Source organism: Procambarus clarkii, chromosome 57 (genome assembly GCF_040958095.1).
Source record: "Procambarus clarkii isolate CNS0578487 chromosome 57, FALCON_Pclarkii_2.0, whole genome shotgun sequence".
NCBI lineage: Eukaryota > Metazoa > Arthropoda > Malacostraca > Decapoda > Cambaridae > Procambarus > Procambarus clarkii.
This window is the reverse complement of record NC_091206.1, coordinates 19615210-19634921: the sequence shown is the minus strand read 5'-3', so window position 1 is coordinate 19634921 and position 19712 is coordinate 19615210.

The window sequence follows — 19712 nt, the reverse complement described above, 5'->3', positions numbered from 1 at the left end:
AATATTTTTAAATTTATAATTCGAATATTTGAGCCATTTTAAGCTCCATTAACTCCGAGTATTACTTTTCTTTATTACCTAAATAACGATTGTTTTCAAACGTTTATTCAGGTAATAACATTGTTTAAATTGTGTAAATATTGGCTCAAGGTTGAAAGCCTTCTTATAACAAAAGATCTTCAACTGGTCGTCATTGTCATCAACTCTCTGACGTTCCTCTGGACAGGATCTTGTACATTCTTCTTCCAATGGACTTTCCATGACCTTTAGTCAACTTCCTCTTTCTCCTCCTCCTCCTCCTCCTCCTCCTCCTCTTTTTCTTCTTCCTCTTCCACCTCTTCCACTCCTTCGCTTACCTGTATCCAGCCTGTGACACACCCACATGAGTCTTTGCAAAGTACACTTCTACCTTTAATTCCTCTCCCAGAGTTGGTAAACTCCCATCCTTCGTCGTCCCTCCGAGTGCGTTCACCCTGTTCCATTCTTTGCTCCAAATTGGGGAGTGAATTTCCTATCATAGGAAGTCTTTTTGACATTTCGGTCAGAGCTCCCATCTATCCGCTCCTCCCATCACCTCTACATTCCCCCATCCTTTCCTTTTATCCACCATAAACCCCCCTACATTAACCCCTACACCATCTCTGGTCTCACAACCATGGAAGACAGACGAAACAGAGGGGGGATATGATCGCCACATACAAGATACTGAGCGGGAATTAACAAAGTGGACAAAACCTCTTTAAATTGAGAGAAAGTATTGATGGTTTTCTGTTGTGGCTGTAGCTTTCTTAATACTAGGAAGGGAAGCAGTAGAAACACCTGTGGCTTTTTCTTTATTATTAAAATATAATATCTATTGGGATCTATTGAGCACCTCGGACGAGCGTACAACGAGCGCCTTGTTCTGAGATGTGCTGAGGAGGCATAGCAAGAGCATAGCAAGATGGCGCCCACTATCCCATGGAGGACAGAAGAAAATGTATATATACTGGTTAGCATTGTTAATGTGTGGCCACGTCTGTGGTAGAAAATAATAATAATAATAATAATAATAATAATAATAATAATAATAATAATAATAATAATAATAATAATAATAATAATAATAATAATAATAATAATAATAATAATAAAAACTATCCCAGGGGCGTCCAACTAAAGCAGGACGTAAGTACACGAGAGGAGCTGGAAATGGAAATAAAATCGAAGCAATGTAATGCTAGTCCTCAGGTCCCTAGTAGTCACAGATAGGTAAGTACTTATCCACTCTATTCTCCATTTCACCTCCACTACCTTTTCTATCCATCCTCTCTACTGTCCCGCAACGACCGTTTGTTGGATCTATATTCAGCATCTGAACTACTGGAATTGGCCCAAACCACACAAGGTATATATATATTGTCTCTGGAACAGAAACGAGACATATGCATCAATATTTTCACATGGAGAATACTGAAACATCACATTTCAAACCTGGACAATTGATTTTCAACCTCCTAGAGTGAGAGAGAGATAGCAGGAAGGATAGAATTAACCCAATGATAAGTCAGGGTGCTATTACCACAATTAAGGAACACTGTGAACAACAGAGCTCCACGAGTCTTGAACCTCTGTTGGACATTAAAAAAGTCACACTGGAACAAAAGTTGTAACGCTTAGAGATGTAAAGTATCAGTTGGAATATGAAGACTATGAGTATCAGTTGGAATATGAAGACTATGAGTATCAGTTGGAATATGAAGACTATGAGTGATGGAATATGAAGACTATGAGTGATGGAATATGAAGACTATGAGTATCAGTTGGAATATGAAGACTATGAGTGATGGAATGTGAAGACTATGAGTATCAGTTGGAATATGAAGACTATGAGTGATGGAATGTGAAGACTATGAGTATCAGTTGGAATATGAAGGCTATGTGGGCTGCTAATTCGACTTACCTTGCTGATCAGGCATGCAGTAGTGAAGAAGTATATGTCTCGATATCAACCACAGGTAAAACACAGACAAACCTTTCCTCATCCTGCCTTATGATATGAGTGTTTGCGAAGTCCACCCCCCCCCTCTTCCTCCTTCTGTGTCTTACCCCCATCTTTCACTAATGAAGTAATGAAGCTTTCCTTGTGATGATTTCGGGGCTCAACGTCCCCGCGGCCCGGTCCTCGACCAGGCCTCCTCGACCTTAGAAGTCTTCCCTTACCTTACCATAACCAGTGCACGCAGTGTCCCCCATCATCTTTTTCCCACTCCACCACCACACCTCCCTCCCACGCCATTCTTCCCTCCTCCATCACTCCTCCATCCCACACCATTCCTTCCTCCATCTGTGATGAGCGGATCAGTGGTAAATCCCTCTTGCTTACAATAACTTTAATGGCAAGTTGCAGGAAATATAATGTAGAGGAGAAATATAATGTAGAGGAGAAATATAATGTAGAGGAGAAATATAATGTAGAGGACGGTACCAACACTTTGGATTCCACAGTGGTGTCGCCTTCTACACATGTGCTGGTTTATCAGGCGTATGGGGGGGGGGGGGCAGGGAGATTTATGAGTCTATAGGGTGGATAATGGGGGTGTATGATAGTTTATGAGGTGCAGGGCAGGTTTATTGATTAGAACTTGATTTATAGGGTGTAGGGTATTTGTGGGGCGAATTGTGTTCAATCTGCGGGTGTAGGGTTTCTTGGAGAGTAGGACATTATGAAGCGCTGATAGTATTTTTTTTTTTGGGGGGGGGGGTGTAGGGATTTATGGAGCTTATTTTATTTTATGGAGTGTAGTGGATTATGAGGTATAGGAAGAATTGTGGGACGTAGGATGTGATCTATTTGGTGTCGGGAGTGCATTAGTGTAGGAGTAGAATGTTTGCGTGAAGTTGTGCGAGCAGAATTGACCTCATTATGAGACCAACTCTAGAGTACGAAACCCAAATATGAAACCCTCTCAATATCAAATTCATACAAGAAACTTAAAAAGGTTCTGAGTCACATCCAAGGCCTGGTTCCCAGAGCTTAATCTCCAGTCCGTTCTCACCATTTGAGATCTAACTTGAAGTGGTTTCCCATAATCAGAAGCACCTGAGTCTAGACCCAGTGATTCCCTCCCAGGGTTCAGTAGAACACCGGGGTTCCGCGAACCTGTGACCGGAATTACGCGAGAATTGGCGAAGGTTAGCTACAATTCTCAACGTCGTACTCGTGTGAGTAAGCAATTTAGTATTCAACGAATATATTATATAAACCAAACGTATATAAATAGACTGAGGTCTTTGTAAGAACAGTTTTAATGTTTTTCTTTAAAAAATTAAAAAAACAATTATATTAACGCAAAATCATTACATAATACAGAATATACACAAAGTTTGGAGCCAGTAAGCGACATGTAAAATTAAAATTCTTGTAATTTTGTTTATTACCAGTAATTAAAAATTAGAGATAGACAATAAATACTCTTTGTAATATTTTATTTAGAGGTACGAGTATATTATTTATTAACCCTACTGTTTTACATGTCAGTTTTGTAATTTACCCCTGTCGAGCTTAATGATTTAGTCAGGTACACCGGTCGAACCTAATCTGTCAGTCAGGTACTCCACGGAAACTAATCTGTCAGCTAGGTACCCAAATGAACCTAATGTGTCAGCTGTGTCAGCCAGTTAGAGGTGTCTCGAGATTTTACGAAATATTTTAAGGGTTCCTCCAATCAAAAGCGTTGAAAAGAAGCCTCTTTGTCTATAAATGTCGATGCATAGACAAAATGTTTGATAAAGAGGGGATAAGAAAGGGGAGATACGGTGTAAGGAGAGAAGAAAGAGGAGACAGAAAAACACGAAACGACTCATTTTAGGAACCAGAAAGGGTGGACACAGGTACAAGTAAAAATATATGTATAAAACAGGCTTAAAATACATTATAACCTAGGGAGTGGAATTCAGCGAGCAGAGGCAATCGAATTTCCACAAATACATGGCATATAACTCTTCTGGAATTCCAACCATTTTTCGTGAAATTGCCCTTAACTTTGTGGACGAGAGAGAGAGAGGCGGGATATTTATTCAACTTTTATTTTGCTAATATTTTTATTTTTTAAATAACTACATTGCCAGTGGCGTTCCATATCGGACAGCTGATCTTTACCCAAAACGCCAGTTAGACTCACATGTCACACACACACACACACACACACACACACACACACACACACACACACACACACACACACACACACACACACACACACACACACACACACACACACACACACACACACACACACACACACACACACACACACACACACACACACACACACACACACACACACACACACACACACACACACACACACACACACACACACACAAGGGGAACACGAACAAGGGGACACAGGTGAAAACTGAATACTCAAATGAGCCACAGAGACATTAGAAAGAATATTTTCAGTGTCAGAGTAGTTAACGGATGGAATGCATTAGGCAGTGATGTGGTGGAGGCTGACTCCATAAACAGTTTCAAATGAAGATATGATAAAGCCCAGTAGGCTCAGGAACCTGTACAAACAGTTGATTGACAGTTGAGAGGCGGGACCAAAGACCAAAAACTCAATCTCCGCAAGCACAACTAGGTGAGTACAACTAGGTGAGCTCACACATGCGCGCGCAGGCCACGCGATCATGTCTGCGCGTACCTCCAAGTACTCACCTATATGAGCTTACAAAGTGGTATGAGCTCTTTGTAAAATTAAAATGACTCCCGACCCCATCTTGCATCTTATCTTTATCAATACATTTATGCAAGGGAGAATATTAGTGTCTACACAGAAGTGAGGTCTATCTCTTTAATCCCAGCCTTCTGGGAATGAAAGGCTGTAACTGTTGGCTGTACCAACAGATACAGCCTTGTTGTACCATATATATATATATATATATATATATATATATATATATATATATATATATATATATATATATATATATACATATATATATATATATATATATATATATATATATATATATATATATATATATATATATATATATATATATATATTTATGGTTGGTCCAACAATAACTTCATTTGTTGGGTAGGAGCGAGCGGCTAAGTTACATAGTGAGTATTTGAGAACTCAATCCCAGAAGGCGATTAATACACTTTTACAAACTCAGATAATAAACACATAGCATATATTACATTCTTGTTGCATGATATAGTAAATTTTGGGGTACAGGTTCTTCATGTTATGTCGGGTTCCAGTATTCAGATAATATTTACAGAGTTCATTTACCACGTCTCAAGCCAAAGGGGGAGTTGGAAGTCAGTCAATATTGGATATTCTGCAATATAATGTTCAAAGGAATACTTGTGTTCTCATTTAAAAAGTTGACAATACATTATCGCATTGCTGAGTTCTTGCTATAATTGTTGCATATTATGACGTCTCTCTCTCTCTCTCTCTCTCTCTCTCTCTCTCTCTCTCTCTCTCTCTCTCTCTCTCTCTCTCTCTCTCTCTCTCTCTCTCTCTCTCTCTCTCTCTCTCTCTCTCTCTCTCTCTCTCTCCGTGATCTTAATCACAATATTTAATGCTACAGCTTTCAGGTATTTGTGTATTTGCTCGGGAGGTAAGATTTTCATTCGACATTCGTTACAATATTCTCTTTGTTACCGCTAATGGAAAACCTGCACTAATTTCAATTACTAGTCTGATACGAACTATTTTGGTAGCCATGTCAACATTATTATGTTTGGGGATGCCAGCATACGATGGTATCCAGGGGAATTTAATATCATATCTGTTTACTTAAAGCTACTAAAACAGCAATTCAAATATCACTGACTATTTTTTTTGGTGATACTGCTAAGTGCGTTCAACGCCAAGAGCAGTACTGAGAATCGCGGTGTATAATCCAACTCTCTTTGTTTTGCAATTCATTAGGTAAGGGAGCAGGGGGAGAGAGAGAGAGCCCCTCCCCTCACCACTCTCACACCATCTCCCCTCACCAGCCAGGGGTGAGGGTGAGCCTCACTCCTAATCTGAAACCGGCGACAGGTCAACATGATGAAGGTGTTTGGACGGCGTCCTCTGGTCTGTCTTGCTTAGCTTGTAATCATTTGGAGAAGGCTACAAGGGTCCTGGCCAGCTTAGTGCTAATCTCGTTGGCTTTCTCATAAGCTATGCTGTTAGTAATTCTTTCGTCAGTAGGATATTTAATATTTGACTCTATATGAGACCAAGAGGGTAATTTTCCAAAATAGTGTTTCATTATTGAACTAAATCTCCAGGATTTTTACGTTATGCACTTGGCAGACAAGCTACGTAGCCCCTGACAGATTAGCTCAATCCATCCATTTACAAATTACGTCGCTTTTCGCTCGCATGTGCACTCATGCTAAAAACCTACGTAATTCAAAATGAAATTGGCTCACGGAAGTGACGTACTGTCCCGTTTTCTGTTTTAGGTCCTCTAGCTTAGGCAGTTAGGAGAGGAAACATTCAATTAACAGTTTTCATAACATTTTGAAACCTTATGAAAACTTGCCTGCCCTCCTAACCTACCAGAGGCCCTTTAACTTGCTGTTTTGGAAAAAAAATTCAAAATTTATTTCGAAAATAATTTTCCATTTTGAGTTAAGTCGATATTGGGCTGTAGCGCATTCGAGCGTAAAGCAACATAATTTGTAAGAGGAAGGATTGTATAAAGAGATTAGCTACGAAGCCTGAGAACAATCAGCTTATTTTTCAGTATTTCAGTAAGTTTAATTAGTACGATGCCAAACAAAAAAAAAATGTGTATTTCATTCCAAGAAAATATTCACTTTCTGCTCCATATTTTCCAGGGGATTAAATTTCAACATCATCATCATTCATGAAATATATTATTCATCAGCCGCGAGACTCATGGAAAATAAATACCTCATTTGAACTAATTAGACTTTCTTTGCAGTTCAGTTCCATTCAGTGAAGTCAGATAATGATTGATATAGTAAAACACTGCTTGGTCTTAATGGGCTCGTTAAACATTCACCTGTTTTATTCTGCCTTCAAAAGATTTTTTTTCTGAAAAGCTGGTGCCCCCTAAAGTCTTATATGCTCCTGTGACCGTATGCTTTTGTTACATAATGCTCCTGTGACTATATGCTCCTGGGAGCATGTACTCACCTAGTTGTGCTTGCTGAGGTTGGGCTCTGGCTCTTTGGGCCCGCCTCCCAACTGTCAATCAAATGATTTTTTCTTCCACACACACACACACACACACAGGAAGCAGCCCGTCTATGCAGCTGTCTAACTCTCATGTACCTATTTATTGCTAGGTGAACAGGGGCATCATGGTGAAAGAACCTCTGCCCATTTGTTTCCGCCTCCGCCGGGGATCAAACCCGGAACCTTAGGACTACTAACCCCGAGCACTGTCCACTCAGCCGTCAGGAGTGATCAATCGCATTAACGCGCTAAAAACCTGAAAGTTCACGTAGGAATGTTGCAAAGTTCTGGAGAAAAAGTCTGAAAACAAGCTCAATAAATGTTAAAAAAACGATTTAATACAAAATAGAGATGTGCAATTATCCCTTAATAAACGGAATACCTAAAAATGTGCTTGAGGTTTTTTTAAAAATAGCAGATAAAATTTAGTTTAATAAAGTAAATGAAGGTTCTTGTGATAAAAATTTTAAACCAACGTCAGTCATGAAGTCTCAAGAAATTAATGCTGCGACCTGGGCTTTCCTGCGAGTGTAAATCTTTTAGAAGGCCGCGGGCCAGATGATGTATGCTCGGTGGAAGCTTTCTCCAAAATAATTTTAATAGCTGTATTGTACTCTCCGGGTGAGTTATTGCGCGCACACACTCGCATATTCCCGCTATTAAACCCATTCATCATGACCTGTCAGAAATTTCACCGTTTTCATCTTCGTAAACAAAAAACGAAACTGGAATCGCCCGGCGTTTAGAAAAATTATTAACAAATACAAACGCGAAGTATGATATATACATAACGGCTGTGGGGATCTGAGGGGGAAGAGAAGGGAAGGAGGGGGAAGTGAAGGGGAAAGGAGGGGAAACAGAGACGAAAGAGAGGGCGATTTTTTTTTACAATATCCGAGGCAGCATCCTGGCACTTTTGGGCCACCAGGAGTCTGTTCATAATTAAAAAAGCGGACGTCGTGCATTATTCTGCGCCAGACGGGAGGAGATTTGAGCTGGTCTGCTCTTCCCAGCAACAGTACGGTATGCAGGCGATGAGTCACAATAACGTAGCTGAAGTATGTTGACCAGACCACACACTAGAAAGTGAAGGGACGACGACATTTCGGTCCGTCCTGGACCATTCTCAAGTCGATTGTGACATATGGGTCAAATAAGATTAAGCAACAGGGCACGTAAAACTAAGCAAGATAGAAGAGATAAGCTGACCAGAACGAAACACAATCGACTTGAGAATGGTCCAGGACGGACCGAAACGTCGTCATCCCTTTACTTTCTAGTGTGTGGTTTGGTCAACAGGAGTACAGTAGTTGTTTCTTCTCTTGATCTCTACACTTTCTTGTCGAAAGTCAAGTAGGAACGCCGAACTCCAATCAGAAAATTGGCAATGATATAAAAAAAAAGTTACAATTCTTGAAAATTAACGAGGCGTAGGGAGATGGGGAGGATTGGCCCGCAAAATGTGCTACAGTCTACATAACACATAACAGAGGTAGGGGGAGCTCTTATTGAACATTGAGTAGCATCGACGTGGAAGATAAAGCAATATAGCAACAGTGTGTATAGGTCAAATAAGACTAAGCAGCAGGACACGTAAAACTAAGCAAGATAAAAGAGATAAGCTGATCAGAACGCATCGCTAAATATACGAGTACCATGAGTGAGAAACAGAGAGAGAGAGAGAGAGAGAGAGAGAGAGAGAGAGAGGAGAGAGAGAGAGAGAGAGAGAGAGAGAGAGAGAGAGAGAGAGAGAGAGAGAGAGAGAGAGAGAGAGAGAAAAGAGAGAGAGAGAGAGAGAGAGAGAGAGAGAGAGAGAGAGAGAGAGAGAGAGAGAGAGAGAGAGAGAGAGAGAGAGAGAGAGAGAGAGAGAGAGAGAGAGAGAGAGAGAGAGAGAGAGAGAGAGAGAGAGAGAGAAGGAAGTTGATTTAAGAGAAATGAAAAGAGAAGAGATGGAAGCAGAATAAGAGAAATCGAAAGAGATTGAGAGTTTCACATCTACATAACATAATGACTAGGGATGTCATCATCAAGAATTTACATGACATAGGATGAATGCGTGCTGCGTCCCCCCCCCCCACACACACACACTCTCACACACACGAACCACGCCAGCCAACACCTCCCCCCCCACCCTTCACACTCCCCACCTGTGCCATTCCTCTCCCTCTACTCATTCTCTTCCCTCTACTCGTATCCTTTCTCCTACCCCTCCATCCTCTCTCTCCAACCCTCGCACCTCACCCTCTCTCCCCTCTTCCCGTCGACTGCAACTGATCAATAGCCTGCTCGTAATTCTTGCATGCCTGACCTATGCACATCGAAAAAGTGAAGGAACAAATGTAGTTGTGACTCTTTTGCGGGAGAACATTTTTGGTATATTATAATTTTGTATGCTCACACACACACACACACACACACACACACACACACACACACACACACACACACACACACACACACACACACACACACACACACACACACACACACACACACACACACACACACACACACACACACACACACACACACACACACAGTCATGATCGTAAGTATTAAATCCATTGTATTTCATCAAACTTGCAATGCAGCAGTAAGCCATCAACATTTTTAGTTTAATCTGTTTACGCCATAACAGTGCAATGTCTAGTTGCGATATCTGTCGGGAAAATTGATAAGATAACAAATAACATAGACGAGGATGCGTTAGAGAAAGAGGGGATAAGAGAGAGAGTGACAGGAAAAGGGAGATTTTGGATTTGAAGGGAGAAATGAGAAGGACATTCAAGGTGGTGGGAGAGAATGCAAAGCTTTGGGGAGTGAAGGAAAGAGTAATAGTTAGAAGGAATTGTGGGAAAGGGCAAGAAATGGGATAGATTGGAATGTAGATGTTGGATGGAGAGGTGGACGGGAGAGGGCTAGAGAACACCTGCATACATGGGAGGGCTGGAGCCACTCACCCACGCCGTTATTGACTGGCATTCACAGGAGAGGGAGAGGGAGAGGGAGAGGGAGAGGGAGAGGGAGAGGGAGCAGGGGAGAGAATATATTTTTACAGCTATTATTGATGTTGCTGTTTGCCGCTGCAACTGTCTGATACTCATGCGGTTACTATTAATGTCTCAGCTATTAATGCCACATTTGCTATTAATGCCACAGTTGCTATTAATGCTAGTGCTATTATTAATGCCACAATTACCATTAATGCTATTGCTACTGTTAATGCCACAGATGCTATGGTCACAGCACTTATTTATGCCACTGAGAACACCTACATTGTTCCCTCTTGTAGAGAGAAGATTGTATACTGCACTTTGAGAAAGGCTACATCCGAAAATTAGTTTTTTTTAAGACAATTACACATATATTGGGTCTCTTTCCTTCGCCTTCATTAATACTACCATTAATACACAGAGAGTAGTCACACACTAACGTGACTGCATCAGTGAGAAACTCCGTAGCAACAGTGATGAGGATTCGAACCTGTGTTCTAATTGATGTTCTAATTGATGTTCTAATTGATGTTCTAATTGATGTTCTAATTAATGTTCTAATTGATGTTAATGTCATTAGTCTTTGTGTATTGAAAGAGATGCGTCAGAGGTAGATTGAGTCCTAGATGACAGAGCCAGAGTACACGGGGGGGGGGGGGATTGTGTGAAAATCCTGTTCCGGCTTCAGAGGAAGCCTCAGGTAACCCTTGTGGGTTCAGTAGAACTCCAGGTTACAATCCTTATTACCATGTCGTGGTCTAGTCGCTTGAAACGTGTGCGTGGGGACACCCACCGCATAGGTTCGAACCCTCATCACGGCTCCGACGGATTTTCTCTCTACTAATTATGTTACTGCTACTATTAATCGTGAGGCTACTATTGATGCTACTGTTAATACAAGTCATACTACTATTCAAACAATTTTTGTCAATACATTTGTGCACTTAAATACTAATTCGCCTTGTGTGTGTGTGTGTGTGTGTGTGTGTATTCACCTAGCAGTGCTTGCGGGGGTTGAGTTCTGCTCTTTCGGCCCGCCTCTCAACTGTCAATCAATCAACTGTTACTAACTATTTTATCTCAACACCCACACACACTCACACCCAGGAAACAGTCTGTAACAGTTGTCTAACTCACATGTACCTTTTTATCGCAAGGTAACAGGGTGAAAGAAACTCTGCCCATTTTATTTCTGCCATCACCGGGGACCGAACCCGATCCCCAGGAATACGAGGCTAGAGCGCAGTCCACTCAGCTATCAGGTCCCAATGTGTGTGTGTGTGTGTGTGTGTGTGTGTGTGTGTGTGTGTGTGTGTGTGTGTGTGTGTGTGTACTCACCTAGTTGTACTCACCTAGTTGTGTCTGCAGGATCGAGCATTGACTCTTGGATCCCGCCTTTCGAGCATCGGTTGTTTACAGCAATGACTCCTGTCCCATTTCCCTATCATACCTGGTTTTAAAATTATGAATAGTATTTGCTTCCACAACCTGTTCCTGAAGTGCATTCCATTTCCCCACTACTCTCACGCTAAAAGAAAACTTCCTAACATCTCTGTGACTCATCTGAGTTTCAAGCTTCCATCCATGTCCTCTCGTTCTGTTACTATTCCTTGTGAACATTTCGTCTATGTCCACTCTGTCAATTCCTCTGAGTATCTTATACGTTCCTATCATGTCCCCCCTCTCCCTTCTTTTTTCTAGTGTCGTAAGGCACAGTTCCCTCAGGCGCTCTTCATACCCCATCCCTCGTAGCTCTGGGACGAGTCTCGTTGCAAACCTCTGAACCTTTTCCAGTTTCATTATATGCTTCTTCAGAAGGGGACTCCATGATGAGGCGGCATACTCTAAGACTGGCCTTACGTAGGCAGTGTAAAGCGCCCTAAATGCCTCCTTACTTAGGTTTCTGAATGATGTTCTCCTTACTTAGGTTTCTGAATGATGTTCTAACTTTTGCCAGTGTAGAGTACGCTGCTGTGTGTGTGTGTGTGTGTGTGTGTGTTTGTTCACGAGAGTTTAGGATGAATGTTGACCTCGAGAGAGAACAAGACTGATGCAGTACTCCAGCAAATTTTGATGCTACATGAGTCCTGCTCCACACAAACCATGTCGCAGCCTTGTATAATTACACGGCCTAGGTTCAGCTGCCTGGGTATGCATTAAGGTAGGTGTGTGTGCGTGCGTGCGTGCGTGTGTGTGTGTGTGTGTGTGTGTGTGTGTGTGTGTGTGTGTGTGTGTGTGTGTGTGTGTGTGTGTGTGTGTGAATGTGTGTGTGTGTGCGTGTGTGTGTGTTCGCCTATCAGGCCCTCGAAAGCTTTTCAAAACTAATTTCAGCAAACCTGTTTTATCTTCGTATTATTGTTAATATTATTATTAGTGTTATTAATACTGGTTTCATTGTTATCACCTTTATAATTATAATATTATATATTTGTTATATTCTACCAAGAGCCCCCCTCCCCACCCTCAGCAATATCTCTAGGATGATAATACAAGGCCTAAAGCCCCCCTCACCACCCCCAGCAATATCTCTAGGATGATAATACAAGACCTAAAGCCCCCTTCCCCACCCTCAGCAATATCTCTAGGATGATAGTACAAGGCTTAGAGCCCCCCTCCCTACCCCAACAATATCTCTAGGATGATAATACTAGGCCTAAAGCCCCTCTTTCTCCACCCCCAGCAATGTCTCTAGGATGATAATACTAGGCCTAAAGCCCCTCTTTCTCCACCCCCCAGCAATGTCTCTAGGATGATAATTCACAGGACAAGGAGGACGCAGAACAAGGGCCTCAGAGTGACCAGATCTGTGCATTCCGTTCATGCTTCCCCTACCACTGCTACACCAAATTAGCCCGGAATTCTCGCTAGGCTACGGTCTAATTTACTCCAGTAGCAGCTGCAATAACAGCATCAGCAGAAGCTGAAGTAGCAGAGAACCGCAGCAGCTGTAGTAACAAACAACTGCAGCAGCTGTGGTAACAGACACCAATAGCAATTGTTGTAGCAATTAATCAGATACTAAGTAGTTTATATTGTGGTGATAAATTAAAAATATACACACACATACACACACTAGATGGAGTACTCGGTGTGGCTGGGTCTCACTCCTCTCTCTCTCTCTCTCTCTCTCTCTCTCTCTCTCTCTCTCTCTCTCTCTCTCTCTCTCTCTCTCTCTCTCTCTCTCTCTCTCTCTCTCTCTCTCTCTCTCTCTCTCTCTCTCTCTCTCTCTCTCTCTCTCTCTCTCTCTGCCATTTTTCAGCTTTCTTACCCTCTAACCCCATCTCTTCTTCTTCCTCTCACTCTCCCTCTCTCGAGGGGAGACCTTTGGCATCATGTCAAGTGGCACTCGGTTCATTTATGCCAACCCTGAACTCCCCAATAACCATTTCTATACACACTAGGTTCCCATAAGAATACTCCAAGGTCTATTCTAGCTTATTGATGTAAATTAATTGAATATAATTTTTTTATGTTGAAGTAAAACCTTATGGTAACATTTTCCATCTAATGACAAAATTCTGAGGCTCCAGCTTTTCTTACAAGAGATTCGAGTTCTACTAATGATGTATTTAATTTTTTATTCGTATTTTTAAATAGGTATGATAATTTTTTATATCAGAATCCTGATATTAATGTTGGTATGGACAATATGAACATTCATTCAATTGGACTCTGAAATTCAATGATAATATCATGATCGTGTGAGCAACGTGCCGGACACGCACTGTGTGTGAGTGTAATTAGAGGCTTTGTATAATATACAATTATTGTACCTTCAGTGTAACAACTATAATTTAATCCATTGCATATCTTATAAATATTATTATTATTATTATTATTATTATTATTATTATTCATAATAATAATAATATTATTAATATTTAGACAATTCGTAGGAGCCGTGATCAGGGTTCGAACCCTCATTTCTCATTGATACAGTCACGTTTTTCATTTTATTTATTTATTTATTTATATATACATACCTACGCCTTTCAACCCGCTCCCCCAAACCCAGTCAACTGAAATGAACAAGTCCACAAGGGCCGTGATGAGGGTTCGAACCTTCGTCCGAGAGGATCCCAGACTCGCCTTAACTCCCTCCCTTTTCCCCCTCAACATTGCTTGTGGTTAAGACTCATAAACATTCCACACACGTCACGTCAACGGTGCCTTATGCAAACTGACACAAGCGTAAAACGAAGTTTAAAATCAACTCTGTGGCAAAGAGGTAGGCAAGTGACACTATTTTTGCTGCTGTAAGAGCCGGTTTGGTCTCGTCGAATGTTTAAATGGTTCGGCTCTTAGTTGACGCGTGGTGGGGGGGGGGGGGGATGGGGACGAGGGGGGGGATGGGTGGATGGGGATGGGAGGGGGGGAGGGGGCGATGGGGGGGAGGGGGCGATGGGGGGGGAGGGGGGGATGGGGGGAGGGGGGATGGGGGGAGGGGGGATGGGGGGGAGGGGGGAGGGGGGGAGGGAGGGGTCACGGCCAGTGGTTGAAATTGAAATAAGTTTATTGAGGTAAAATACACACAAAGGGGTGAGGTAGCTCAAGCTATTCTCACCCCGTTCAGTACATCGTGTTAATACATACATAGACACACATCACAAACAATAAACGTATTACCGAACATTCTGAGAGATAAACATATATTTCCTCCTTTATACAAGTTGTATGTTATCAGACGTACACACACAAATACTTTTATGACCTAGGTATACTGTGGTGGACGGTGGGTATTTTGCTTGGGTTTTTTCACTGATATTTGCGATGAAGTGGAGGCGTGTGTTTGATAGTGAATACATGCTTCCAGAGGGTCTTATGGGGTGCTCGTGTGTCTGTGTTAGCGACGCTATCACACACGAGAAGGTGCACTAAGACGTGTGTAAAAACGGATATGCATGCATCGAAAGCACACAGATACACAGGCACACACACACACACACGCACACACACACAAGCAGGGAAATAGGACCATAGCCATTGCTGTAAACAACCGATGCTCGAAAGGCGGGATGCAAGAGTCAATGCTCGATCCTGCAGACACAATAGGTGAGTACAAGTAGGTGAGTACACACACACACACACACACACACACACACACACACACACACACACACACACACACACACACACACACACACACACACACACACACACACACACACACACACACACACACACATCTAACTTACACGTGTGTGGAATTACTAGCTTAGGCAATTACACACATCGAACTACTACATCTAACTAATTTGTTAAATTTCCTTAAACGAGCCAGCTAAGCAGCATCAGATTCTATTGGAATATAATTACTTGGAGGTTATGAAGGCAATCTTTACCTCTAAACAGGGGGATGGGGTAGTTTGGGATTAGCAGGGAATTATGTAGTCTTGCACTGTCACTCCTTCTGTGGCTGAATTAGTTGTTGCAAGTGACCCTGACCTCCGCCCTTTCCAGCAACGGTGTCACAGCAAGACATTGCAATACTTCACAGCAAGACATTGCAATACTTCACAGCAAGACATTGCAATACTTCACAGCATGACAATGCAACACCTCAGGAGACTCAAAGGAAAGTGTTTGTTTTTTATTTCATTGACTGATCTCGGTCATGATCTCATTGCGAATTACTGAGAAATGTTATAACGAATGGAATTATTTCAGAAACTAAATTACATTAGTGAACTGATCTAAAGTTCCCCAAAAGGAACTGATCAGTTCCTAAAACTGATCTTGAACTGATCTCATAGTTTAAGATCTTAAACTTAGATCAGTTCAGATCCTGAACTGATCTACCTCACCATACAACCATCTCTGGTTGTATGGTGAGGTAGTTATCAAGATAAGGCGCTAGGGCAGTTTGGCACTATAGCTGACCAGACCACACACTAGAAGGTGAAGGGACGACGACGTTTCGGTCCATCCTGGACCATTCTCAAGTCGATCGACTTGAGAATGGTCCAGGATGGACCGAGACGTCGCCGCCCCTTCACTTTCTAGTGTGTGGTCTGGCCAACATTCTTCAGCCACGTTATTGTGACTTATCGCCTGCATTTGGTAAAATAGCACTTGTGAGGGATATGAGGATATGGTGTAAGGAAATAAGGACAAGGAGCTTGAATATAAGGACAAAAAGCTGCATTATGAGAACAAGGAGCTGGATTATGAAAATTAGGAGCTGGAGTATGAGGACTAGGAGCGGAATTATAAGGACAAGAAGCTGGATTATAAGGACCATGAGCTGGTATATTAGTACAGTATGAAGGAATTAATAAAGTTACCACTTTGTAAATGTGAGCAAGTCTCTTAAGTGGTCTTAAGTAAATAACAATACTCTTCGGTCCGGGAACTCCTGGGAACCGAGAACAAAAGTGCTAGTGCTCTATATGTAGAGTGCTGGTGCTTTATATGTAGAGTGCTGGTACTCTATACTCACGTAAAGGGGAATAAAAGCCGTAATAAACGAGGAAGAACATTTACAATAACAATATGAAAGGTTATGTAGAATCAAACTCATATATGAAGTCATTCTAAGAATACAACGAGCGTCGAACACGTTAAAAAAAACTCACTTACATTATATATTTTGGGTCTGAAATAATGAACCCGGAAGAAAAAGCATTAAATTATTTAAATTCCCCTTTCTCACCCCATCCCCTTATTGCCTCCGCCCCATCGGCAAAGACTTTCAAAAAGAAGTTTAGAGTTGGTGAATCCGTCATGAGAACACACACATTAATACTGCCATGGAGGCAATGTGGGACAATAACAATACCTGAGCTCAGCCATTAGCATCGACTGGGCCTTCAATAAAAGGTTTTCTCTTCATTAGTTATTCATTTTTATGTGAATGTACTGCTATGTTTATATATATATATGTTTATATATATATATATATATATATATATATATATATATATATATATATATATATATATATATATATATATATATATATATATATATATATATATATATATATATATTATATATACCTTTTTTTGTCTGCTCGTTTTCAGGAAAGCCGCAAGTTCATTATTTCGTACGGACAGTTTTTTCTTTAATTACAGGAATATATTTTTAGTTGTGATTTGGGTGAGCTAAATTCTGTTTTGTGTTGTTTCCGGTACTTGCCTAGTTGCGCTTGCGGGGGTTGAGCTTCAGCTCTTTGGTCCCGCTTCTCAAATGTCAATCTATTGGTGTACAGGTTCCTGAGCCTATTGAGCTCTATCATATTTGCATTTGAAACCGGCATGTGTGTATGTGCACGCGTGTGTGTATATATGCGTTTGTGATGGTGTGTGTGTGTGTGTGTGTGTGTGAGAGAGAGAGAGAGACAGAGAGAGAGAGAGAGAGAGAGAGAGAGAGAGAGAGAGAGAGAGAGAGAGAGAGAGAGAGAGAGAGAGAGAGAGAGAGAGAGAGAGAGAGAGAGAGAGAGAGAGAGAGAGAGAGAGAGAATGTGAGACACTCTGCTGCCCATCAAAGTGTATGCAGAAAAGCAATTACGCATTACCATCCATATCCCATAATTCGTTACGACCATCTATTCATAACGATTGCAGACGAAATAACTTATTTACCTACCATGACACGTTGGCACCCGTCACACACACACACACACACACACACACACACACACACACACACACACACACACACACACACACACACACACACACACACACACACACACACACACACACACACACACACACACACACAAACACACACACACACACACACACACACACACACACACACACACACACACACACACACACACACACACGTGACACTGTTCCACAACGAGAGGAAAAAGGCAAGAATGTACTGTAGCTTTCAAGACATTCTGGCCTCCATGTTCTAATGCAAAATAGAACACGTTATTCCTTCCTTTTTCCTTCCAGTCCTCTTCTTCATCTAGTTGCTGGTGAATTATTAACGTCTCGGGGTGACGTTGAGGGATATGTCAGTGATCTCTCATTCAGCTTGGAGGAGTTTATCAGGCGTTCTTATCGTCGTGGTTGAACTGATCGTATCCAGTGACAGTTACCTGGGCGTGACTGGGGGGAGTTAATAATAGTGTGTTTTATAAGTGGTGTATTGATGCTGTTATTAGTTCATACATGCTTTATGCTGCTGTATGCTTGTACCTCTATTGTTGTTTTTGTTACATGCTTGAACCTCCATTGTTACTGTTGCTGCTTGCATCTAACGCAGTGTTGATACATATGATGAATAATTATCACCCAGTTAATTGAGGGAATACTAGACATATAGATACTTGCAGGTCCATGACAGAAAAATATCTTCTTGAACCGTAAAAGACGATTGATTATACATCTAACACTTGTCGTTGGTTATACAGATTAGATAGACTCATCATTATACAGAGTGCAGGAACGTTAAATACAATGAAGTACTATTTCTGTCTTCTCAGAGAGTTGGAATGAGGCTCACTTGTTATACAACCTAATACGACAATTAACTTACCATAGAAGAAATGTGAGTTATTTCCTATTTCGTCAACCAAATACTTTTCCAGAAGAATATCATGTGATTGTGAGATCACTGTACAATTTACCATACTATAGACTCCACATAGTAACAGCAGTGAAAGTGAAACTGTGTGTGTGTGTTTAATTGTAATATTACAACATAACGTTAACAAGTTAATCTAAAAATCAATATTATGACTGGGAAGTAATACGAGACAAATCAAGTTGCATAAATGCTGAACCAATTATCCAGGATTTTGTTCACAACACATAAGGGAGAAAAACTCACCTTTTCACGCATAATTTGTTATCGTGAAAATTCACTTAAATTATATTTATGTTTGAGTGGCTGCAAGGGAGTCTTTCACGTTTATTATGGTGTCTTGGTTGTGGAATTGTCACAACAGTTCATCTCCTATATATTCCTACGGAATTCATGTAAAACATGCCCCACTTATATAATGTCTTTAATATGTTGTGTGTGTGTGTGTACCCTTTGCTATAAATACTATTAATATAATCTATTTGTTTTATATAATTAGACCATTCAGTTATTAATAACATTACTAAAAAAGAATTAACATAGGTCACTAGTTAAAAACAGCAAATGATTTTTTTTCCTACGTGTGGCTGTTTCAAATTAAAGCTTTGGCCTTATTGGGAGACTATATGTAAGAAAATGCATGCGATTTTATGAGGTTGGTGAGGCTACATGAGGAACTATGAGAAATGTTCTGTTAATGAGGTGATGAGGTCGCAAATGTGCGGCGCTGGAAGTAAAACGTGAATTATCTGAAGGAAAATGTAGACTGATAAGCGGGGAACAAGAACAAGTTAGTGCATTTGTTTTGTGACAAGATTATTTAGTTGTTATTTGTAAGATGAATTCAAAACACACACACAAACACAGACATGGGTACTCACACACACACACACAAACACGACACACACACACACACACACACACACACCCACACACACACACACACACACACACACACACACACACACAC